We start from the raw sequence: 26,862 nt of genomic DNA, 5'->3' as shown, positions 1-26,862 counted from the left end.
TCTGTTCTAATTTGTTTTTAAGTAAGTTAATTGAAAACAATTATTAATCACAAATTATTTGGGAAGTACTTTCCAAAGATCACAACAAATATACCCGCTATGACAGTGCCTTTGGAACTACTGACTCAAATAGGCTAAATTCTTCTAAAATTAGATAATCGTGTGCTCTGAATATCTAGAAATGTATTATGTAGTTAAATGCCAGCAACCAAAGTCAATCAATGCCATAATTTAAATACTTAATTTGCTTTATTACTATAGTTTTGTCCTCGGTTTCCTTTCTGTCTTCTGTATTAAAAATTTCATGGTCGAAGGGGAGAGCGAGCTGGCCAGCTCTCCCTAGAGCAGGTACTTCCTGTTCGCTGCAGCCTCTGTGTCTTTCAGATCTCCACTGACAAGGTGTTGATATGTGGAAGTAGTTCCCTCAGGTCGAATGTTCTTGCCGCCAGGCTTGAAGCAGTCACTTCAATGGAAAGCTCTGTGGTCCCTGCCAGCTTCTCTGGTCCACAGATGTCTCAGGATGCAGCCCCACCCTCCTTGGTCACAGCAGTGGGATTTGCAAATGAGCAGCACACCAGAGTTATACCCAACCTTAAGGTGGACTTCAACAGAAGGTAGGAAACTTGTTGGCTTCAGAAAAGTATTTTTTCTTGTTTGATAGCCTTCCAAAATATTTTTAAAGACTGTCTTCATTTTTTATTCAGGTGGGACATTTTGTTTCTTGTATGAATGAGTCTGTTGCTTAGGTAAATGTGATTTTACATACTGTATGTTTAATCATTAATCCTTTTGAAAATGCAAACTGAAAGCACACTTTCCTTCTCATTAAATTCTATTATACCAAAAGAAAGATCTTAGTATGACTGTAACAGGATCTAAACAGAGCTATAAACCAGAAGTGGAGGAATGCCTTATAAACAGTACAACATGAGAAGACTTGGGAAATCCTGCCTCTCTGTTCCAACTCGACAGGCAGTTGCTGTGTGAAGTAAGATCTATACATTAGGATAGTTGCTTAAACTCAGACAGCCTGGTGGTGCAACCTCATAGAAAAGTTATTATTACTTTAAAATGGAAAATCTGTTCAATAGAAAACTAAATCAGTAGAGATTTCTATTGAATAATGTAACCGTTCTTTGGTAGACAGCATCATGGAAGTTTTGTTTTCCTGTGTTTTGTAAAAATATCATTCCACAAACTGCTGAGTGTATTTGGTTGTATCTCAGAGCAGATTTGGGCAAGATTTGAAAGTAGGAGAGTAGACCATTCAATTGACTTATTTGGCTATTTATAGGGATACAAGAAAACAATGGCCATGGTCTGAGCTGTACAGACCAGGATGGCATCCAGAATAAGAAAGCAAAGCTAGATCATGGCTCATGTTGTTTTTGTGTCCTTTTGTTACATATGAAGGAGTGATGATATGTGGATATTTGCAAAAAAGCACAGCTTAAGGACATATTTTGAAATTCAACAAAAAGGGAAGTAGGAGAGAAAAATAGAGAGAAATAAAGCAAAACAGAAGAAGCAAACACCAAGCAAGGAGAAAAGAAAGGAAGGAGCAAGGAATGAGAGATGAAACAAAGGACAGAAGATTAAATGAAGGTTGGAATAAAATATGGAAGTTAAGTGTACTAACAGTACACTTACTTGAACATACTGGATTTTCAGAGTGGATCAGCAAAGAGTTAGAAAGCACAGGTGTTTCTGTAATTAAGATATATTGGGAAAATTCACACTGTTAAATGAACCTACAATTCTCACTTCTACCTTCATGATACAGAACCCCACTGTTAGTGAACTGGGCCATCACCCAGAAGATGCCCAAATCAGTGGAAAGGAGTGGGAGGCTCGTAAGATTCTTCTGTCCATGCTCCTCTAGTATCAAATCATAAAAATTGTACATTTCTATTTTATGTGTTATTAACAAGGCACATTTGTTGCATGTTTAGATTTAATAATTTCAAGAACATGCCACTATTTTATGACATTAGTCTTACAAAATATATAAAATATGACATAATAAATATTCAGTATTAATGGAAAAATATTTTCAAGGCTAAATATTCAAATCTAATTCATGATACTAGGGATTAGAAGTCGGCAAAATCCTGAGAAAATGAGGCAGAAAAGGAAATAATTTGTAGGAATGATAGGATGCTTCAGAAAACAAAAGACTACAAAAGTTGTTTGGTCCCCAACTGACAATGTAGATGTTAGCAAAGCTAACAAGCCTACTTTAGACTAACAATATTATACGTGCATTTGCTTTACAAAATTACTGTCTACAAAAGGGCATGCCATATCTGAATGCTGGAAAAGCGAATCATCCTATTAATTACAAACTTATTTGGGCTGAAACTCTTTGTTTCCACTGTAAATGTTTTTGCTCATGGAGACAATACTGGGGGAAAGTTTTCCATCTCCATAATGTTAGTTTATGCAGACCACATGATTAGAACTTAAGATTGCTAAGATCTTTGTCTAACATATTTACCGATTTCTATTTCTAAAAGTCAAAATTATTTATTCTTTGGTTCTTCATTCCTCAATTTCTAAATGGAGGATCTATAGAGAATATATGTATGTGGATTTGCTTGTCTGCACTCCATTATGGAACAATTCTTGCCCACATTTAAAAGATTTATTTAAAGAGAATTTAAATATAAACAGACTCATATGCATGTGCAAACATAATGGAAGAAAGGAAAAGGGAGGAAATGTTATGGAATTTCCTTTCTAAGTTTTTCTACAAAACATCACTTCTCCCTTGTATAGTTTTGGGGATGTTCTTTCTCAAACAGATACTCTTTCTCTTTTCTTATCAGTGTAAGGCTCTGGAGGCAAATAATGCTGTACTGGGAATATATGGCAATCTTTTTCTTGGTGTTTATTACTGCTTAACCACAAAGTTACTATCGTAGCAGCATGTTGGCTGCTCACACTATCCAAAAGAGTTAAAACTATCTTCCCAAAGGAATCATAAATTCAGGTCAGAGGTGGATGGTGTTGCACAGAGAGCTCCTGGTCTAGACTTTCAGGGTGAGAGGGAGGGCAGAAGGGAAGTGATGTTTTCCTTCTTCCAACCTGGGTTGTTCATCTATCTTTGCACAATTTATCCACTTCTAAAATCTAAATGCATTTGTGAACCCTCTGTGGGTGAAGTAATGACATTACACTTTTGTAGTTTGTTATTGTTATGCATATATCCCAGCTTTGCCAAAAATGCCCCATTAGTCTTCTTCATTAAATAACAAACTGTTAGGGTTAGTTCTGCATCAGCACGTCAATTTCCTCATGAAAAATCGGTCCTCTTTCTTGTGGTTTGCCGGCACCCAGGTCAATATCACTCACGCCTTCATGTGTAACAAAAGGACACAAAAGCAACATGAGCCATGATCTAGCTTTGCTTTCTTATTCTGGATGCCATCCTGGTCTTTACAGCTCAGACCATGGCCATTGTGTTCTTGTATCCCTATAAATAGCCAAATAAGTCAATTGAATGGTCCACTCTCCTACTTTCAAATCTTGCCCAAATCTGCTCTGAGATACAGCCAAATGCACTCAGCAGTTTGTGGAATGATATGTGCCCTTGTAAAGAAAAGTTTTCCTGTCCCATTGAGTCTCATTGTTTTTTAAGACTATACACAGATCTCATCGACATATGTCAATGAGACATAGTGTCTTCCTGTGTATTTCAAACATTGCTGGATTTGCAGTTTCTCCTTTGAAGGGCATCGTTATCCTGGCATTCCAGGTACTTCCCTGTGGAGAGGTACAGAAGTCTGACTAGATTCTGCGCCGTGTCCTAATCCTGCATACGAGTCTCATAGCTTTTGAACAGGTGCTAGAACCAAAGACCGAAACCATCTATACTTTTAGCAGCCTTTTGCAGGAGACACTTAGAGGATTTTAGGCAGGTCTACTGGAAGAATTTTGAGATTTACTGAATTGATAAATGTCAAATAAGTGGAAAAAGTAACTGAGTTGTTGATGAATGTTTTATTGATCTGTCATCAATAGAGCTGCAGATCAGATGGCGATGGGATCATTTTTAGTGCAGTTCTTCCCTCCCTCTGTTCAAATGCACCAAATGAAGAGCCCATTTGCTGACTAGAAATTCACAGTTGAGGTCAACTGATGATGCAGTGCAAAGACGCCTGTTCTGTTCCTCTGCTCACCAATAAGCCATGCCAACCCTCACCTTTAAATAGCTACACATTTAATTATGTGATATTTAGAAATAAAGTTCAGTCACAGTTCACTAGAAACTTGGACCCACCTAAGACGGGGAGTATGAGAAAGGGAGATTTATAAATCAGCAGCTCAAAGAAAGAAAAAGACAGCTCAGTGCCAAGTTGCAATATAAAATAAAGCATTTATTTAAGGAAAACCTATAATAAATTAATCTAGACTATTACAAAAATACACTAAATTTTTTAAAAGGGTGATACTATTTTTCTATTTCACCATAAAACCTTAGGAAGTTATGGATTAACTTAAGCAAACAGAACAAAAACTGAATCCAAAGAAGGTACAGTAGCTACTTTCTTGAAAACAAAACCATCTTTTCGTTCCTGCCATTTGTCTGGATTCTTCCTCCGGGCAAGCCGGACAGCTGCACTGGTAGGTTTTTTAGTCATGGGTTGTAAGCCCCACCTGGCTAGATTTGTTTAGCAGACAGCTGGCAGAATTAAATAAAAAGAATGGGACACAAAATGCTTCCAAAAAAAAAAAAAAAAAAGCTGAGAGAATACTTTTTGGATGTTTTAGCTTTTTGGAGGTTTATATTTTTTTCTCTACTTTTCCTTGCCTATATTCACACACTACTATCTGTGACTATATCTCATCAATATGTTCTCTCAATTATAATGCCACAGCTGAGGTAAAAATGTAGTACAAATACAAACATCAAGTAAGCATGCATTGAGGGAGCTTTTTTTTTTGTTAGAAATACCAATTTGCAGTTTATAAGTCCCCAAGAATGACATCAGTTTTAAATTACCGTTTTTTTTTTAAATTTGTGCATTTTCTTTGCTATTTTTTAAAGCCAATAAAATAGATTTTCTTCATCTGGAATGTTCTTTCTAGCTTAAAGATAAGAAGGAGTCTAAATTGTGGGAATGGCATCCTTCTGCATCTGTTTCTCTCACAAACCTATCAAATATCTAATTTTTGGCATGACTGCTGACTCCGACAGGGGGATGACATAAACCAGCTTTGTGGTTACATGTTTCACTTTTAATCTCATGGAAATAAAAATCAGCACTGAAATGTCCCTTTACATGTGACAATTTAGGACTCTCTTCCAAAAGCCCAGGGAGAGGGGCATTAACCTGGTTAACTTAATGCACAGCATATGCTGAAGTATTGTGCATTTTGTACGCTAAAGCACAAGACTAACCTGCCTTCCATGGAGCTTTCCCACCTTGAAGTGTAAACATCAAACAATGGCAACTGTGTAACTCAGTGGCAGCAAGACACGCAAGAAGGATTGGACATGTATGCAACAATGGAGAGATCAAGTAGTTCACTTGATAAGTACACATGTTCGGTGTATTTTATCTCAATCCTTAAATTCAACAGGACTAGAGGGATATTTCTACCATTATGGCTCAGTAGTTAGCATGGGAACAATCCAGGCTTTTCAATAAATATAGCAAATATAATATGGAAGGTTCAAAATTATCAAAATGGTTTGGATGTGATCTTGATTGGTGGGAATCCATGAAAATAGCTTCCAACTGCTTAAAAATGAGCAAAGGGGTGGGGCCTGCTTATCTTAAAGACAGCCTAGGTGAGAAACATTAAGACTGACAGCCCAGCTAGCACCTAAGAGATGACAATGAACCACTACAGCAATTATAAAACTACTTAGAAGATCAAATCTATTTATATTGTCTATGGCAGCGTACCAAATATTAAGGACCAGTCCAGGAAATAAATTCTTTAGTTCCTTACCTAATACTTGCTTTCCAGAGCAAAAGCCTGACTTGGCCCCTCTCCACTCAGCCTATACATCTCTCTATGCAATGTAGACTTTATGGAGCCAGGCATGGTCTGTTTGTTGCAGAGACCCGATTTCCTCTAAGCACTGATATCAATACCATACATTTCAAATACAAGGGAGGCCTAGGCAAGCTTAATCCCCTGAGCCCAAGTAAACTGAGCATGGTCTCTAGGGAGGCTGTTGGCATAGAGCAAAAAGACAGTGTTACTGTATATGCTTTCACATGGTTAGCAGAATGGGTCCCCATCAAAGACAGAGAAAACAGGCATGGTAGAAGGGAGGAGTGAGGTCACTCTAGGTTTCTGTCTGACCCTTCATGACAATCCCATCTTGGCTGTTATCTGACAGTGTTCTATTTAGTTTGATAGATACAATTACATCTCTCTAGCCAGATAATTACAGTAGTGTGCATCTTCCATGTATTGGTGGCTTAGCAGAATTAAAAGCTATAAAATCCTTTTGTGTGTGCCACAGGGCTTTCCTTTTCTTCCCTAATACAGATTTCCTCTCCCCCTCTCCCCTTGCCTCAAGAAAAGAAAAGAATTTCCCTATCAATTGTCCATTCTGATTCTGGATTATTTTGTAAATGTTTCATATGATTCTATCATCTGTCCCAGATCAACCTGCATCTCAGCCAAGTTCTTTACTAAAGAAAATTGATTCTTGTTTACTTCTTTCAGTTAGGAGAATCATGATGAATTTTAATAGGATAACCCCCTACTGTTAGAAAATCTCCCTCTTTTGGCTATGGAGCTTAGAAATTCATCAATCAGAAGTAAGCCTGGATTTAAAAAAATATATATTTTAGGCAAAAAGAAAGGATTCTACAAGTTTCAAGCCCATCCTTAACAATCATTCAACAGCCATATTTCTCCTGTTTTCATCACTTCCTTGAGCAGTAAATTATTCTGATACTTTGTTAAAACACCTTTTAATTGTAAATTGACTTTAAAATTTTAACAGGGTAACCCATGACCAAGGAGTATTTTATCTCTAGATGAAAATTAATATCATTACTTTCTACATTAGCAAACATTTAAATGGGGATGGTGTAGACCACTTAGCAAAGTAAGCATTTCTGGGAGGGAAAACTAGTTTTCTAAATGTTAATTCTATTCATTGAAATCCATGAGGGAAAGAGTTTATTTTGGAGAGAGGTAAATATATTGCTATGGGAATACTGCAGTATGGGTCTCACAGGTATCATTCAAGGTATCATAATAATAGCAATAGAAAATGTGCTATGTCATTTGTTGAGTCAAAAGAAACTACATATACATGGAAATACTAATTATTTTTAATTTCTAGAGTTTATACCATAACAGATCAGTACTAACTTCTTACACTGCCTACAGTTTCAAGTCACTAATTTCACTAATCCATTAAATGTATGTTTTCTACACTTAAGGTACCAAAGAAACCTGCAGACTTTGTATATTTACCCAGGGATCACTTTTCTGGTGGTGAGATGTAACCAGCTCTTTTGTGGAATGGAGTAATCACTGCCTGCCAGTAACACAACGCTACGATGTGGAGAGAAGGAAATGAAGGCTAGCTCATCCAAAGGAAACTACAGGGGGAGTTTAGATCGGCAGAATGCAATTACCCAAGTTGGAATTCTTCCAAGACACCAAGGTAAACTCTAAAAGTGTGCAAATAGAATAGCATTTCTCCACAATTGCAGGACAACCAGCCACATCTGTGACAAGATGGGTGCTTGCTCTATTTATTTATCTTTACTTTGTGAATACTACTGTCCAAGTGCTGGCTACTGTCATAGGAAATGGATAGTGTACACCATTGGATCAGAATCCGAGGGACCAGATCTATTAACGGGCACCTTATACTGTTCAGCTATCCAAAAAGCGAAAGAAGACATTTTTAGAATCTGTTCCAAGATGCAATGAATTTGTTGACTGGGTACTTAGGGATACTCTGTTTTCCAGCCCCTCCTGCATCTATGTGTGACCACATGAATGAGTTCTGGCCGATGGAGTGTGGATGGAAATCTAGACTTCTAGTCTGACCATAAAACACATTTTTTCATTTGTCCTCCTCTTCCTCTCCCCTCCATCCTTCTCTCTCTCTCTCTCTCTCTCTCTCTCTCTCTCTCACACACACACACACACACACGTATTCATCTGGAAGTGAAGAATTCAAAGATTGTGGATTAAGGAGTTCAACCCCACAAGTCCCTGTTTAGAGGACAGCTGTACAGAAAAGACACCGAATCATGAGCAAGAAAGCAAAACTGTGTCAAAATGGGAGAGCTTTTGTTACATCAGCTAAAGGTACCGTGACATATATATGTCTATTATAGAAATAGAATTCCTTCAAATTCCAGAATTAAGAAAATCGAAAAGTCAGTCAACAAAGCTGGAGACATAATGAACAATGAAGTCCTTGCTCTTACGATGTGTATGTTTTCAGTGGATATGACAAATAATGTGCAATAAGCATAAATCAACAAGTAGAACAATCGATACTAGTTACAAGCTTGGAAAGTGCTTTATTGAGAATTGTTAAGCAAAGAATTTAGCACAAGTAAGCATTTGGTACAGCGTTAAGTTACTGCCTGGGGTACACACACCCTGTATCAGAGTACCTGGTGCTGGTGCTTTGCTTCTGATCTTAACTTTCATGTGAATGGACACCCTGGGAAACAGCAGGTGATGACTCAAACACCTGAGTCCCTGCCACCCACATGAGAGGCTGGATTGAGTTCCTGACTCCTATCATTGGCCTGACCCAGTCCTGGCTATTGTGGGCATTTTGAGGGCAAATCAATATATGGAAGATCTCTGTTTCTATCTCTGTAGGTTTCTGTATGCATCTCTGCCTTGCATATATATCTACACACACACATACACAAACTTTAAAATAATCTTTAAAAGAATACAATATGCAGTAACTATATATACACTACACACATGGGCACACAAACATAAGCATAAAATGGTTCTTTAAAAAGTTCATGGAAATGAAATTTAAAAGTAAGTTTATATTGGTGCAAAAAGTTTTGGAAACCCTTATATAATTTTGCATAATACGCACATTCCGTGAACATTTTTGAAAACCTGTGATATGCATGGATTTCAATTTTTTTTCCCAACAAGGTGAACATGTCTTTTAATTCCATTTTCCACAAACTTTTTGAATTCCTTTCAAACAATACTCCTCATAGAGAGTTAAAAAGTTAGAAAAACAGGAAAATTCTAACATATGCATATGCAATTTTTCTAATCATGAGCAACTCAAAGTCCATGAAACATATAAATTAGTTGCATTGCTGATGTATGAATTTGAAATATTAAGTGTATAGCACTGATGTGGAGGGATCAATTTACACAGAGCACAAATGTAATTGGGCAGCCAACCAGCAGCCACTTCTCAAAACGATTTTATTGTTACAAATCAAGTAACACTCTGCAAAGTGATTTAAATTATTTAAAAGAAAACACCATTTCTTTTTCAAAAATTCTTAAAAAGAAAATAAGAAAGTAATGGATTTGGATAGAAACCAACTGCTAGTGCTGATAATGGCAAGAATGTAACAATTGCAGAACAGTGATGCAGGTAGGAGTGGTTATGGAAGCTGGCAGCTGGGCGAATGAGCTCATTTCTCTATGCAAGAGGTAACAAAATGTAACTTACCCAACTTCCTCAGTCTGTATTTTTTCAAAAATAAACTTTTTATTACATTTTTCCATAACCTTAAAAAACTTCTCTTGTTTTCACTTTGTTTGAAAGGCAGTAAGACAGAGAGAGACATCCCATCTACTGATTCATTCTCCAAATGGCTGCAGCAGCCAGGGTTGAGCCTAGCCACAGCCAGGAGCCCTGAAATCCATCTGGATCTTTCAAGTTGATGGCAGGGACCAAGTACATGAGCCATCACCTCCTGCTTCACAGGGTGCACATTAACAGGAAGCTGGTTGGGAAGCAGAAGAGCCAGAATTCAAATGAGGCACTCTGAAGAGAATGGGGATATCCTGTGATATCTTAACTGTGCACTGAAATGGACGCCAGTACACTGAAATGCACCACTATAATTTACTTTCTTTTTAGGTGTAACTTATATGCTATGTGGAGATGGATGAATATGTCTATTTTTCATGTGCTCCATAGGTCCACTCACAAGTATCCGGTACCTATCACATGCCATAGTATTAACCCGGTGAATATTTCTTGCTGGGAAATTTAGGATTATTTTCATCCTAGTCTTAATACATTCTACTTTATTTTAAAAAAATTTAAAATAGATTGTGGGTTGCTTTAAAAATTAAGTGAAAACCAAAATATACACACACACATATACATACATATTTTCAAAAGTGTACTACTATCTCCTTGCTCACTAGGATGTCAATAAGAGCATTTTAACCATGACTGGAATGCTTGCTTCCGGTATCATCCCACAATGCACTGACACAGATGACAGAACCATCAACAGTGGCGCAAGTTCCTATTGGTCCCATTGGGTCATCACTGGGCAGGAGTGTTCATGTGATGGTTTTGAGCTCCATTATGCCCCCTGTGAAGACCCACAAATCATAATGACGCTTGTCCCACTGAAAGGGTAACTTCCTCCACAATATCCATTTGCATTCATTAATTTATCATTTCTGATTGCAAGCCTACATGTCATGTGAAGTTTATAAGCAGTGATTTGGAAGCAGGCTAGTTCCAAAATTTGGAAAAGCATTTGCTCTTCACTGAACTCAACAAAAACTCTTTGGGCATTATGCACACATGCAGAAGGGACTACAGTCCTGGAAGTACCCCACCAGAACCAATTCTATCAGTTGGCAACAGAGGAGAGCTCTGAATCAAAGGGTTGGAAGAAATTTAAATAAGACATCTAGTCCATCACCCTGCCTCAAGGCGATTTTCCAGGCAGATGGGTATTTATCCTGTTCTTAAAGCTATCCACTGATCTGAGGGAAAAGGACAAGGGTATTTATATCCATGATGTTTTCTAACCAAATGTGTAATATTTGCCACCTACACTATCTGCATCAGTTCAAAATGTAGTAAGATTGAAAGTTGAACTCAATGATCTCAGGATGGATAATGAAATAAAAATATTTTTCATTATATACTATAATTTTCCCCAAAGCTTCTGATGAAGAATTCATAAAATGGCATCAGTAGTTTAGGGCAAAGAATGAAGCATTTGCTTGGCAATTGGCAATCAGTGCAATTTCCAGAACTCAGATGGGGATGACTCAGGTTTTCATCACTGCTCTCAGTACAGTTCTGTGCAAGTTAAGATCAAGGTCATGGGCTTACTTCCTGAGCAGGTCATTAGCGGGGCTTTTGTTCCATGGCTTTTAACTACAGATCACTTGTCTCACAAATTTATATCCTCTATTACAAATAACTTGAGAATATATATAAATCATAAAAAAAATCCATGGTTTTGAGAAGAACCTTTTTGTCCCTTCAGAGAACCATCATTTTTTTACATAAAACAAATACAATTCTTTGTTTACTATTTGGATACAGAAATAAAATTTGGGGTGCACCATCATGGCAAAGTGGGTTAAGCTGTCACATGTAAAACCAGCACCCCAAGTAAGAATGTCAGCTTCAGTCCTAGTTGCTCTGATTCCAATCCAGTCTCCTGCTAACATGCCTGGGAAAGCAACAGAGGATGGCCCCTGCCACCCACATGGAAGAAAAGGATGCAGCTTTTGGCTCCTGGCTTTAGCCTGGCCCAGACCTGGCTGTGTGTCCTGCCACTTGACACCAGTGTAAACAAGTACAAATTTACTCACACATGATATAAAATATTTTTCAGATAATCAAAGTTTAGAAGTCCAGGCTGCGTAGCAAATTAGAAGAATGAATTGACAGCATAGAGAAAGCTAAGATGAACAAGTAGAGCTTGGAATATTCTATACTTAGTCCATTCAAATAGTGACTTCATGGCCAGAGCAAGCAAGCATAAATATCTAATAATTATGCTCGAAGAGTGAGAATCATGGCAGCACATTTTTAGAGAAAGCACTTCTCAATGTCTAGCAGTGCCTGAGTTTTCATTCGGAGAGGCTGATGGGAAAATAAATGAACTAGATCTGGTCCTAGTGCACTGGCTGGCAGAACTTAAGGGAAGTGGAAGGAGCACGACTCTGTTGACCAGGGTTGAAGTAAAGCTGGCCTCAAGTCCCAGAGAGCATTGATAAATGGAAGCGGGGCCAAGGAGCCAAAACGGATCACAGACAGATGAGAAAATGAGCCACACTTGGAGGGACATAGGTAGAGAGGCTGTAGCCTTCCTGATGTCTGTGAACTATAAGAAAACACCACCTGCTGAATCTCTGCCATACACATTCTGTGCTATGCAGTGTCACCAACACACCACAGCCCTTTATTATACCTCTCAGAGTTTGCACTGATGCAGGCAGTTGAGAGGGGAGATAAGTTGGTGCAACATTTCCCCCAAATTACTCCTGGACAAAAAGTTCTATGGATGAATATACAGTTTGGAAAATGTTGTATGCTATTCTCACTTCCCCTTCCATGTATTGCAGTCTTAGAAAATCACAGAGTATACTTAAAGTTCTGAGATGTCCTGTATTAAAGAAACCAGTTTCCTTCATTAACTCAAAATTTTCAATTAAACCACCTCTCTACCATCCCAATAAATAAACACATTTACTCATTTTTCAGAAATATTTATATCTTTCTGATCTAGTATTCAAAAGAATAGACCCTAAAAATTTAGGAGAAATGCATATTTCAATATAAAGCATAAAACAGATCCAAAATATTATTTTGGTCAATTTGTACTGGTAGAAATGAGTAAAGTGGTAGCATTAGAACCATTAACAAAATAGTGGCTCTTGAAAGTTTAACTTGGTATAGATCAAAACTATCATCTTATGCAATGGAAAGTCTATAATTTTCTCTTTTTAAAAAATATGTGTTTATTTTTTGAATATTAGAGATACAGAGACAGAGGGACAGACAGACAGAGAGAGAGATTTTCCATCCACTGGTTCATTCCCCAAATGGCTGCAACAGCTGGGGCTGGGCCAGACTGAAGCCAAGAACTAGGAGTTTCTTCCAGGTCTCCCACCGGATGCAGGGGCCCAAGCACTTGAACTATCTTCTGCTGCTTTCCCAGGAGCATTAACAAGCAACTGGATCAGAAGTAGAGCAGCCAGATCTCAAACCAGTGCTGATATGGGATGCTGGAATTGCAGGTGGCGACTTTACCAGCTACGACAAAATGGTGGCTCCAATGTCTACATTTTTCATGATATAGACTAAAGGTTACAGACATGTTATGATTTATAAAAATATACTTAGGTACTGAATGAATGGAAAAAGCAAAAATAATATCACATTCCATTCCTATAGAATATTGTCTGTTGCAGGAGGCAGAGAGGGGAGACAGCAGATTTCTCCCATGCTATATGCCAATAGCAACACAGTGCTTCCAGAAAGAGCTGTTGCCATAACTGTGGACTCACAGAGAATTTTCACTAGAAAATGTCTCTCTCCTGGTCTCTCTCTCTCTTTTTTTTTTAAAGATTTATTTATTTGAAAGTCAGAGTTACACACAGAGAAGGACAGACAGAGAGAGAGAGAGAGAGGTCTTCCATCCGCTGATTCACTCCCCAATTGGCCTCAACAGCCGGAGCTGCGCCAATCCGAAGCCAGGAGCCAGGAGCCAGGAGAAAGGAGCTAGGAGCTTCTTCTGGGTCTCCCATGCAGGTTCAGGGGCCCAAGGACTTGGGCTGTCTTCAACTGCTTTCCCAGAACATAGCAGAGAGCTGGATCAGAAGTGGAGCAGACAGGTCTTAAATCGTCACTCATATGGGATACTGGAACTGCAGGCAGTGACTTTACCCACTACACCATAATGACAGTCCCCTCCTTATCTCTTCTAAACTGAGAATGTCTCCTTAAAAGGAAGAATGTATTTTCCACTGTCTTCCCATCTCTAAATCAGTAACTCATGCCTGGGCCCTTGCTTCCAAAGGAGGTAATTCCAAGACAGTTTGGTGTATGTATTTTCTAGGGTAGAAGAAGAGGAAAGATAGCAAAGACATCTGGCTTCAGTGTTAAGATCCCATTTAGGATGTCTACATCCCAAATTTAAGTGCCTGGCTTCAAATCCTGGATCCAATTCCTGATTCTAACTTCGTGCTGCAGCACAGTCTGGTAGGCAGCAGTGATGGCTCAAGTAGTTGGGGCCCGCCCACTCACGTGGGAGACCTGGATTGAGTTCTTGGTTCCTGACCTTGGCCCAGCCCAGACCTAGCCATTGCAGGTGTTTGGGGAGTAAACCAGAAGATGGGAGCTTTCTCTGTCTCTGTTTCTCAAATTAAATAAATGAATGAATAAATGTCAAATTTAAAATTCAGAAATAAATACAAGTAGTATTCATTTTCAAAAAGAAGGAAAGATGGTCTTGAGAAGATTCTGGATAAATGGAAGAGTTGTTTTAATGTTAGGGTCTTCTCAGGGCTTTAACATACTAATGTCCACTTTGGTCCCCCAAGAATGGGTCAAGGAATTTTCTAAACTATAAATTTTCCACAGAACTCTGTCCATGAAACACTGCAGGGAAAGGCTCAGGGGGGATGCTGAACTGGCTTATTTAACTTTTTCTAGTGTGCTTATTTTATAGCTACCTCTATGGGTTATTGTATTAATGAATGACAACATGTGAAAGATATTGCTTAGCATACTCATACATAGCAAAATTTCAACAAATAATGTTCCTTAACCACCTGCAGTTTGGGGGGGGGGGCATTATTATCCACATTTTGTGAATGGGGAAACTGAGGTTCACAAGAGTTGAGTAACATGTCTTCCGTTAGCCAAATGGCTAAACCCACATTTTCTGCCTCCAGATCAAAACTCTTTCCCCATGTGTCTCTGGTTCTGGCCCTCGGCCAGCTTTGCCCCTATCCCTATATCATTACCTACCAAGATGTCACATCCACCAAGATACCAACTTTTCATGTAGCATTTGCAGTAAACCCAGGGGCACTCATGGCTGTGGATTCAATTCCTTTGAAGGCTTATGATCCGAAAGCATGTGCTATCCAATTTTTCCCACACATGCCACTTCTTAACTGACCTATCACTGGGGGCTGGTGCAGTGTGGTCTGTTTGAGCCCAGTAATCATATCACCATTGTAATGAGTGGTAAATCCTATGTAATTTACACATTAAAAGGAGGCTGAGATGCATGGAAAAAGCCCAGCCCCCATTTGTCTAATGAAATTAAAGCTCTTAGCCAAATACTGGTGCCGAAAAGAGATGTTTGGGAAGGGCTCTCCCGCCCCCTACTCAAAAGAGGGTGAGTGTTCTTTATTCATGATCCTGCCTCTACCTAAATCACTCCCACAATGGGACCTCTGAACCAAGGGTGTCTGTCTGGGAACATGATTTACGCATAGCTGAGGCCAGGTGTGCTTACAAAGGCATTATGACCAGTTGTTTTCAATGACAATTGAAGAATATAAAGCACCAAAGATGTTCCCTGGCTTGGAAGACAAAGCCCTATACTGCCTCCTCTGCTAGATGACATAAAAGAAGATTTGAACCCTACTTGATATAGCATTTATAGTAAAGCATTTTTCAGACTCAGTGGTAACTGGACATTACCATGAAGCAATTTGGAGCAAAGCTTTTGGAGCAAACACATTGAGCTTAGGCTGTGGAATGAACCACAGGTCTCAGGATAAGGCAAGTAGTGGCTAGCTCTTGCTTTCTATGGCTGTCCAAATTTCCCTGGCTGAGAAACTCTGCCTCAAGTCATGATGAAGTGAGATGAAACAGAGAAAGCAAAAGATAATTGGACTTAAGGGAGAAAGTCAAAAATTCACCATCACGAAGGTGGTGAGCATTCAGGATGCTCTTATTTGATCCATGAATGGTAAACACACAAACTGTGGAGTATTTGGGTCTAAGAATGTAAGTGGAGGCAAGAAAGCTATAATGTGCATAGAGTAATAGCCAGAGTATACAAAAGTTAATTAATAGCCTTTATCCCTGGCTTCAAAAACTACTCAAAGCAAACATATTTGAGAAAAGAAATGAAGCATGCACACAGTCAAATCCGAGTCAGGAAAAAAAAAATGATGTGTTGAGAAGCCTCTATCTCCATTTTCCTTACCTGGGTAAAACATTTTATAAACCAGACACTGCCTAGTTCCAGCCTCATTCTCCTTCACTTCCTGTCTATTGTCTAGCCACAACTTTTTTTTTTTTTATCTCTTGCTGTATCAAACTCTTTCTGTTCAATGCATAGTCTGTCTCTAATATTATTGCCTAAGATCCTCACCCAGCTAGCTCTTTCTCATTTGAGGAAATGTTTGTGCATTCCAAGCTCATCAGATAAAATACATTAAAACAGACTCTCGTTACATATAAAGTACAATAGTGAGTATATAAAATGATGCTAACTGATTTGCAGTTTGTTAGTTAAAATTCATATTTTGTATACATTTAAATAATTATTTTAACTTCAATTTTGCGGTGTTCTATTCATAAATCAATGCCACCTCTATTTTCCCAGGCCTAAAACACTTTTATGGGCCCTTGAAAAACTTAGCTGTAGGCATTATGCCTAGATTGTCTAAAATAGATGAAGTAGACCTCCTCTCACCATTCCAGTTCATGCAAATGTCATCATTGGCTCAAAGTATTTTCTAATTACTGTTACAAAATAATGACTCATTCCATGTTCAGTCACTATTTACTATTTTTATACTTTTCCTAATCTTAATTTTTGTTGACTTTTTCCTGCTTCTAAGATGTAATCTTTATGAGATCAGAAACATAAGCAACTCCCTTCTTCACCATTGCATGCCCAGTGCCTATGACAGTTCCTAGTACATAGTAGGCATTCAATAAATATCAACTGAGTGAATAAATGACTATATTAAAAAATGAATTCATATATCCTAGGTTAATTTTATAATACTGATTTAGCATAGTAGTATGGATTTATTGTAATAATACTGATCTGCACATGTGTAGGGCTTATACATTTAAACTAGTGATTTCAACAGTAAAACTCAAGGCTTCAGGGCCAAAGGTATTGTGGGAGCCTATACAGTTGCTCAGTTTAAAACACAAAAAAAGAAATTCTTGACACTCCATCTTCATTAAAGGATGTCTTAAAATGCCATCTTGTACCAGGATGGAATTTTTGTTCTCAGAAAGAGAAAGCCAACAAACCAACTCTTATGGTAAGTGGGCAGAAAATGAAGTCAGAACCTAAATTAACAGAGACCATTAGATGGAAGCAAAACTTCGCATATATTTATCATCTTATTTGATTTTCTCAGTAACTTATGGGGGTAGGAAACATATTACTGCTGATTTGTGATGAGGAAACATACGCATAGCGATTACGTGCCTATTCAGCTAGGATATGTAAGAATCACACTCTACAAAGTGATCCCAAAAGAAACACAAAATTTGTTTCTCCACCACATAGTGTTCCCCACAGTTTGGGTAACTTTCTTTGGCAGTTGTCCTTGCAATGAATGTGTGATGGTTTGTTTTAGTGTTAACTTGTCAGAGTTTAGGGGTACTTAAATATCTGATAACACTGTTTCTGAGCACGGCTGTGAGGGTGGTACCAGAAGAGACTCCGCATTTCAATCAACAAACTGAATAAAGAAGATCTACTCATCACCAGTGTGGCTGGGCCTCATCTAATTCTTTGAATCCTGCCTGTTTAAACAGAACAAAAAGGCAGAGGAAGGGAATTTTTTCTCTTTCTTTCTCTCTGTGTGTGTGTGTGTGTGTGTGTGTGTGTCAGCTGGGACATCCATGTTCTGCTCTTGCACATTGAATCTCTTGGTTCTTGAACCTTCAGACTCAGGCCAGGACTTCTACCATCAGTTCCCTTGGTTCTTAGCTCTTCAAATTGGACTGGATTACACCATGGGCTTCTCCAGGTGGCAAACAGCAAATCATGGGACTTCTTGGCTTCCCTAATCACATGTCGATTCCCATGATAAATCTATCTATCTATCTATATATATCTATCTACCCATCCATCCATCTATCCATCCATCCATCCATCTTACTAGTTATGCTTCTCTATAGAAACCTGTCTGAGTCATAGCAGCTCAGAATTCTGTGTTATTTCTATCCTGTTGGTCTACCACCTCAACATGAAGTGTTCTTGTAAGTTGGAGAATAGAAATGAAAACTTAGGAGTGTTTCACAGACTATCCCCAAAATGACACATATTGCTACATATAATTCACCATCCAGCATTAGTCACACACTCTCTTTAAATGCAAAGGTACTGGGAAGTACATCATCCCAAGTTCTTAAGAAATAACAATGTAAAAGAAAATTTCTCCCTGTCACATTGGCCAAAATCAAATAGCAAACAAATTAAAAAGCTAAGATTTGATGTAAATCTGATACCAAACCTAGTACTATTTTCATAATTCTGTCTAAGCTAGAAGGCAAGTATCATACTTTTTTGTCCCTATTTCCATGGCCCAGTACATACCTGACATGTGGAATTTGCTTGTCAGTCTTATGATAGAAGAAAGAAGATAAGGAAGAAAGGTAATAAGGAAGGAAGGAAAGGAGGGAGGGAAGAAGGGAGGGAAGAAAAAGAAGGGAGAAGCTAGAGAAGGATTTTATTGCTTTTTCATGACAGATTGGTTCTGTGATGTTCTGTAAAGGACAGATACGATAGTCATTAATTTCCATGTTACAATTTCTTTGGGCACCAATAAAATGAAACAGTGAAACTGTAAAGACTAGTGTAGCCATCCTCTAGGTTTTTTTTTTTTTAAATTCCATACTCATTGCATAGGTCTTCAACTATGAAAGAGAGAAAGAGAAGATTGAAAAAGAAAGAGAAGGGTAAAACAGAAGCACATGTTCTCTTTTGAAGGAAGGAATCCATTTGGAATGTAATTTTGTGTATATATAGTGCCTTGAGTTCCTCAGCAGAGAGGTGACATGTAAAAGCTACAGAAAAATTATTTAATAATGAGAACCTGAGTACATAATTTACAGTAGAATCAAAGTACTATGTTTCTGCATAGCCTTTACAGGAAAGGCAAGACATGGGCAAGCAGAAATAAATTAACTATCTACCATTGATTGTCATGGATAGTACCAGCTTATTGAGCTAATACTTTATTACTGTGCTATAGCTTGGATGATGATGGTCTTTTTATTGTTTTTGTGGTAACTCTTTATTTTAAGTATCTTATCATTATGAATTCACTTAGTATTGATTGCAATAGCACTGATCATAAAGAATTAATTTGGCATTACCATGAATGTCATATGCACTTGCATAAGAGTTCAGTTGTTATTCAAAATTAATTAATACAGTGAAGTGTTATAAATTTTGCAATTATATAACTTTAAAAATATATCTAAGGTATTTTTCAGCTGGTGGGCCCTGGCAGAAAATCTACCTAAGGCATTCCAATTTCACTTGGTGATAAGTTCAATATTTGCTCTTGTTTAAAAAAAAAAAAAAAACAACAACAACAAAAAAAAACCTTTGTCTTAAAACATGTGGGGTCCTAGTCTCAGAATTCAGGACAATAGAAAAAACAAAAGCTATGAGTCAAAGAAAAATGGCCATGTATGCTGCATGTTCCCACTTCCATGGCACAGCTAGGATGAACAGTGCAAACAAGAGTTTCCTTCCCTTACTATTCCATCTCTCACTGAGGATGATTTTTCCCTCTCTCAGTAAGGGACCCCCAGCAGAGGAATCTCACTTACTTACAATGATGTTGAAGTACCAGAAGGTACAATTCAGGATGCAACTTCTCACAAGTTGAGATAGTTGAACATAGGTATATTGAAATCCAGCAAGGTTCAGGGTCTAAACCAAAGAGTGCCTATCTGGAATGCCTGCCTGTGGCCTTCAGTTAAAATCCACTCTGCCATCTTCTTTTACTGCTATCATTCTGCCCTGTGTGAGGCATGTGTGGACTTACTGGGATATCAAGCTGTAGTTGGCTGACTTTACACATATCTGTATTAGAGTAGGCTACACAAAAAATGCACCAGTGTCTAAAAATAATGTCCATCCACCTCGCTATTGAGAAAGTCTTTCAGGTTTCATATTTTCCCTATTACAATGCGAGTGTCACTTACATGCCATGAAATCATCAATGTATCCACCAAGGTTTCATCATTAGACAATCCAACACATAGAATCACTCCAATTGAATAACATATCAACACATAGAATCATTCCAATTGAATAACACACAACTATGTTAATGGAGAGGTGAGTTCGAGGGCCACTGGAGTGTGGAATTGCCCAAGAGGTAGATTCATATCAGATGCTACTATGCTAAGTCCTAGAACAATAGAGCCATAGCAGTTTCTAAGAGGAGGTAGGGGAAAAAAAAAAAAACATATAATTGACAAGAAACATCAAAGAAAAATTTTGAACAAGAGCAGTGCAAGACCAGCTAAAGAAGCAAGCCAGAGACTAGCAAGGGTAGGTTGGCCCAGGTGGAGTCAGTAGAGATTCACTGATTACTAGGAAATTCATGGGGCCCTGGAAAGAGCTGACAGCTCCCAATTCTCAGAGATGATTCTTTCCAAAAATGAAATCAGAACACAAAGTAGAAGGTAGGCAGCAAAAACTGATAGGTTTGGACCATCTAATGACATCTTTAGGAATGCGGTGGAGCCAGAGCAGTAGATGTTGGCAAGGCAAGGTAGTCACAGAGTGGCTTGTGGCATCCCCAAAAGAAGAGAACCTGTCATATAGGGAGCTGAGGATGCCAGATAGAAACACACCATTGTCAGGGTGGTCAGGGATTTCTGGACCAGTGCTAAGGAATTTTTCTTGAGATTTCTGTATCTGCTTTTTAAAATTTTTGTAAAGATTTATGTATTTATTTGAAAGGCAGAATTACAGGGAGTTGGGTGGGTGGGGGGTTGACGTGGGGATCTGCCATTCGCTGGTTCATTCCCCAATTAGCCACAACTGCTGGACTGAAGCCAGGAGCCAGGAGCTTCTTCCAGGTCTCCCACATGGGTTCAGGGGCCCAAGTGCTTGGGCCATCTTCCACTGCTTTCCCAGGCACATTAACAGGTAGCTGGATTGGAAGTTGAGCAGCCAGGATGTTTACCGGCATCAATATGGGATGTGGGTATCAAATACAGCGATGTAACTTACTATGCCACCATACCAGCCCCTTAAAATTTTCTTAAAATAAACAAATATAAGCCATTTATAGTTTTTGAAGGGATCCTCTCCAAGGACACCCAGGCTTAGCATCCAAGCAAGTTTCCAGTTCTCCAAGCTTCTAGGCCTCACTGCACAGAACTTTCCTCTTCTGACCTCTGCTATGCTTTTCCCTGGGGGAGTCATAAAAATCGAAAGAAGATACACCTTTCCCTGGCCAAACCCTTTTCTGGGGGGTTGTTTAGAAATGCTTTTATCATCTTTGTCTTAAATAGTAAATACTAAAAGGCTTTTAGGTGGTGTAAACAACAAAGATTGTTCTACTCTTTTTGCCAGATACCAAAAAGGTATCTAAAAGTCTATTCTTATCTGTCTAATTACTGATATTTTCTTTGTGACAGCTAATAACACACTGGAAATGGGATAACACAGCTGCAGAACAGAGCTCTGAAGTCCAGAATCCTCCTGTCCCACTAGCTTGGTTAAAGGTTTCAGGAAAAACGAAGACTGAAGCTAACTGAAGTAATTTGGTTCTTAATACCTTAAATTAGCCTGTTCCTTAATTATAGGTGTTTCAGGGTATCTTCAAGGGCAGTGATGTTCAGCTTGCTGATACACACAAGTTCAGCACCTCACAGTGCCTACGTGAGAATAGGCATTCCCCCTTAAAAACAAGCTAGGGATGTCCTGGAGGTAAGAGGGTATTCTTTATTTGTGCTATGGGAAGCAATAATGGAGATTTACAGTTCTCCAATATAGCATAGGATTTCCCAGAATGCTGACTAACGGAACCACTCGGAGGTTTATTGATGTAGCATCATATTGAAAACACAGGTTTATTAATAAACAGCTTCATGAAAGTAGAAGAGGCAAAGGAAGTAGCAAATGACATGGTGGCACGCAAAATGGGAAGACTGTGAAAAGCAATGTGGCTCCAGAAATGTGACCAGGAGATTAGCCGTAGGGATCAAGGAAGAAAGTTAAGCATTCAGGGGAGACATTCAAGTGGAATCAATGCTAACAGATCCTTCTCCTTCTGTTTGCAGGTTTTAATAGCCACAAATGTCTCTCAGCGTTTCTCTCCCTCAGGAAGACAATATCAGAGTGCTGGCACCGATCTCTTAAAATTATACTGGCAAAAGATAAACAAAGCTCAAGATATAGAAATATATTTTACACAGAAAAAAAGAATAAAGAAAAACACACTGAAACCAAATCCTCATATTTCTTGGCTCGCAGTAGCAGGCTGACTAGTTACCCAAAATGAGCTTACTGCAGAATCACTCTGTTCTCACCACAGGCACAATTTACCAACTGGGTGCAGCAGACACCGGGCTGGCTCCTGAACTTCTCTCCTCCAATTAAGCTGCACAACCTGTTACCATTTTGCCAATGGACTCTATTTACTTAGGTTCTGCATAACTTGCCAAGTGCTCACTCTGTGGAATTCCCAGCAAAGAGAAAGGAACAATTGGGGGGAATTTTTGCTAACATCCTTCCTTTCAACTTTCCACAGCAGAGGGGAATGCATCAACATGGAGCAGATGCGCTGAGACCAAATGCTCTCTTCCTCATGATTACAGTTGGTTATACCTGTGGATAGGCAAGCTAATTCTGCTGCAAATGTGCAAGAGAGGGTAGTACTAACGTACAATGTGTGGTCCTGGAGGCTTTGTTCTCACATAATAGGGTGCTTCGTTTCACAAGGCCTGGCACACAGAGAGCCACACTGCAGCAAACAGCCCCTTGCTGTTGGAATCGCGGTCTATCTCTGTACCGCTCCGAGAATGCCCTTGTTCTCAGCAATGTTGACATAAATATTGTGAAATTTCTTATCTGGAGTTGGAAAGTAATGATTCTTTCTACTTAATGTGCTCAGTGACTCTGCACCCTATTGTTTTCTGCCATTTGAAAATGCCCGGGGATGTCATTATAACTACATGTATCAGTATTAAACCTTCGCAAACAGTTGACTAAATGAGCTGTTATTATCTTTGTTTCTGAAAAGAGTGTACCTTTTTACTTCATTTATCAGTAACTAGGTGTAGTCGATTGCACTCTGGTATTGATCCCAATATCTATACCCGTCACAGACTACCTTTCCTCAAGGTCATCGTGAGGTCGTGTTATGATCAATATGAATTGACTGTCTGCAAATAAATTTATGTAGCTGACATAATTGCAAGTAATACCTTTTTCAAATTAAGGTGGACCATTTTATGAAGCATATGTGTTTGAAACACTAACAGTAACATCATCCAACTCTGCATAATGAACCAATCTCGCTAGAATTTACAAGTCCTCTTTGTGTAACTGAAAGCTGGGTAAGCTCCCTGATGATCATTTCTAAATAACACCTGCAGAGTTCCAAGCGTCAGGTTTAGTGAAGATGCTAATTATGTTTTCCAAGCGGTAGTATTTTCCTGTGTAGCCCCTATGTGCATTTTTATTTCCAAATTTCAAGTCTCATTTCTATCAGTTCGCTTTCAAAGTTCTGAGTAGAATGTTTAGTCGCCCTAATCAGAGCAACACATTCGGTAAAACCAACTTCCTTGAGTAGAAATAGGATCACCAAATGCAGAGCGGATACCAGTGCCATCGCCTTACCATGGGCCCCTCGCGCTGCGGGGAGTTGTACTTGTGATCAGCCTGCTAGCCACTGGATGTCACTGACGCTTACATAAATGGAGCTTAAGGGGCATTTATCTGACTGTAAAAATCATGACTTCAGTAGAAAGCAGTTTAGCTAGAAACATTTCACTCAGGCAATTTCTAATTTCAGAAAAATAGGCTCATAAAGCTCACAAAGGCGATACCCAACTTCAAGCGTGATTAGTTTCAGTTGTTTGTTTCAGCTTTAACTGGGATATGAATAAACAGCAAGTTTTGGGGGTGCATTCCATTTTGACAGCAGCTGCCATTCTGCTTTTAAAGGGATACTACCCAATCAGGTTTGTGACATCGTGAAAAGCTTATCAGCAAGTCCAAATTACAAAACAGTGATTTGGGATATCTTTTTAATTCTGTAATTAGTTTTTTAACGCAAGGCTCTGCATTTAACTGTTTTGTGTAAAACATACCCTTATTCAAAAGGTAAAGGTTATTTGAAACGTTTAAAATGTACTTCTGTGGTGCAAATGACTTAGATTCAGATTTTAAACAGGAAGTAGTACTTTGTAAAGCATAATTAATGATGGCAAGTGTCAGAAAAACACTATTGAGCATATTGTAAAATGGCTTCCACCATTAAATTCATTCTCAAATCAGATTATACCAGTGGAATATAATTTTCCTTGACAATTTCATGAATTCTTTTTCTAGGACATATCAGGGAAACCAATCAGACCTATCAGTAGATGGTCTACAGTGTAAATATGAAAAGATGCAATAGATTGGAAAGTTCTAGCAAAATGAGGATTTATCTTTTGTCTTGAATATAGATACAAAGCAAATGTAGTATGTGAGTGGCTTGGAGAAAAGGCACTATATAAGAGCAAAGAATTATGACAAATGACATCGCAACAGACATGCTGCCATCCCAGAGCTTGAGCCATTTGAGAAGCTATTTTGAATTAATAACGCATGCCATCGTGATTACATTTGCTTAGCAGAAACATTTTAAGAAATAACAGCCTGCAAAAGGAAACTGAAACAATAGTTCTCTATCCCCATATAATATATAATTACCATTTTTCTTTGGAAAGAAAGGTTCAAAATCCATAGTAACTGTAGCCTAGATTCTTGTTTTTAAGTGGCTATATATTCACATATGCAGTACAAACAATTTAATATTCCCCACCCAAAAATAAAGTATTATGCTACTGGAAATATAAATTCAGAAGAACTAGCTCACCCACTGGCAGCTCACATTATTAGAATTAAATTTTCTGGGGGTGGGGGTGGGGTGAGGCAACATAACTGAAACTCAACCAGCTTTTTGCACAAGAGACCCAGTGAAGGATAGCATAGCAATCACACCCCATCCATCTCCTCCTTCTCCCACCCCCCCAAAGCCAAAATTATGAAAATTAATTGTATGTGCATTGGGGCAAAGTGATCTGTTGCCAAGTTGATTCAAAACCAACACTCTCTACCCAAATAATGGAAGCCAAGCAAATGTGTCATAAATTGCTCATAGTTCAAGTATCTGGAAACACCTGGAATCCCACCTTTAGGCAGTTGATGCTTGGCAAAAGGCACAAAGATAACACTTCAAGCAGTTCCCTCACTGTCTGTTAAACCATGTTTCCACCTTAAATAAATTAAAGCATGCAGCAGCAGTAGGTAAGGTGGTCAATGCAATTAAATTCAAAACCTGAATGTATTGAACTTTCTGCAATTATACATGGGTCATCTCTGGACAATATGTTGGCCATCTGGTAGCATCTGTGCTGTTCCCTCTAATAGAGTTCCTGCTGTGGCTCGAGGCCATGACAGGCAGCACTAAGCAGGTCACATGTTGTGTCTTTCAGCCATATTTAGGTCACAATTTGGGGTGGGAGGAGGCAAGAATTATCTTCTTGCACAAAGGCAATAAAAAATGAATATTCTCTTGTAGGTATCTGCTGCTTTGTTAAATAGATAGGAGGTACAATTTACAGTTTTGCTACATCCTTCGTCTCAAGTTGTACAATAGAGAAGACAGAATTTCATATGCTGAATCCTAAACATTTGTCTGTAAGTGGCTTGTTCCCCTAAACAAAAACAAGTCTTTTTAAATGGTAGTATGTCTGAGTTTGTGTTGTTGTTTGTTTCCATGTTTGTTTATAAAAGGTGGAGATAGAAGGGAGAATTTAAAAAGTCTATTTATTAATCTTTTGAGAATGAATACAATGCATGATGGCATGGAAGGCTGAATATATTCTAGAAACCTTTTGTGGTATGGAACATGATAATGTGTATCTGTCTCCCAAATAGAAGTGGTTGCAAATTATACAAACTTTTATTTTGCCTTCCTCTAGATAGCTATTGTGACCTTACATCCTGACATTACTTGACCCACAAAATGTAGAAAACTATATAGACAAGGTTTAAATGTACGCAAAAATTTCAGCAACACAGAAACAATGTTTTTCTCTAAAGTGAAATCTTTCTAGACATGTGAATATAAAAAAAACAAGCTCTGCTAAATATTATTTATTTATTATTCTCACATCAGTAAAAATTTAAATCTGGCATATTTACTGATTACTGCCCAAACACAAACAACACTGACATGCACATTTTGAAAGTGTGAAACTTACATGTATTATCCAAGTTCACTTGGTATAGATTTTAAAATGCAATATGGATAAGACTCAAGTCCAACATAAGCAATTCCAGTTTGACATCAATTAGTGAGTAGCTTTTACTCTTATAGACATATTTATAATGGAAAGGAGTGCATTTAGACTTTAAGGTCCTGCCAACTAATCAATTTGATGAACTAATTGATAATAAATGTTAATTGACAACTAACAGCAGTCAATTAATTGCATTTCAAATGCAGCTCCAGGAAGCTGAGTTGAACATTATTCTACCCCAAGCTATTCAAATAAGAGCTCAGCAATGACTTTGCAATAGGCTAGAAAGGTCAAAATGGTCTAGCCTTTTCCTTCTTAGGGGATCTGGAATCCCAAGGCATAGGTTTACAAAAACAGTAATAGCTTATGCCCAAACCTCCCCTCACTTCCCTAGT

General features: G+C 38.4%; 1 long non-coding RNA gene across 1 annotated transcript; it reads left to right on the top strand.

Moving 5' to 3' along the window:
- Positions 1-488: 488 nt before the first annotated feature.
- On the top strand, positions 489-25,696 carry LOC108176839 (uncharacterized). The gene is made up of 4 exons (XR_001793569.3): positions 489-614; positions 7,419-7,645; positions 21,587-21,707; positions 22,232-25,696. It is a non-coding gene; the product is annotated as an uncharacterized lncRNA (long non-coding RNA).
- The last annotated feature ends 1,166 nt before the right edge of the window (positions 25,697-26,862 follow it).

This window comes from Oryctolagus cuniculus, chromosome 3 (genome assembly GCF_964237555.1).
Source record: "Oryctolagus cuniculus chromosome 3, mOryCun1.1, whole genome shotgun sequence".
In the NCBI taxonomy this organism is placed as follows: Eukaryota; Metazoa; Chordata; class Mammalia; order Lagomorpha; family Leporidae; genus Oryctolagus; species Oryctolagus cuniculus.
The sequence above is the reverse complement of the archived record's forward strand: the minus strand, read 5'-3'. Positions and strand labels throughout refer to the sequence as shown.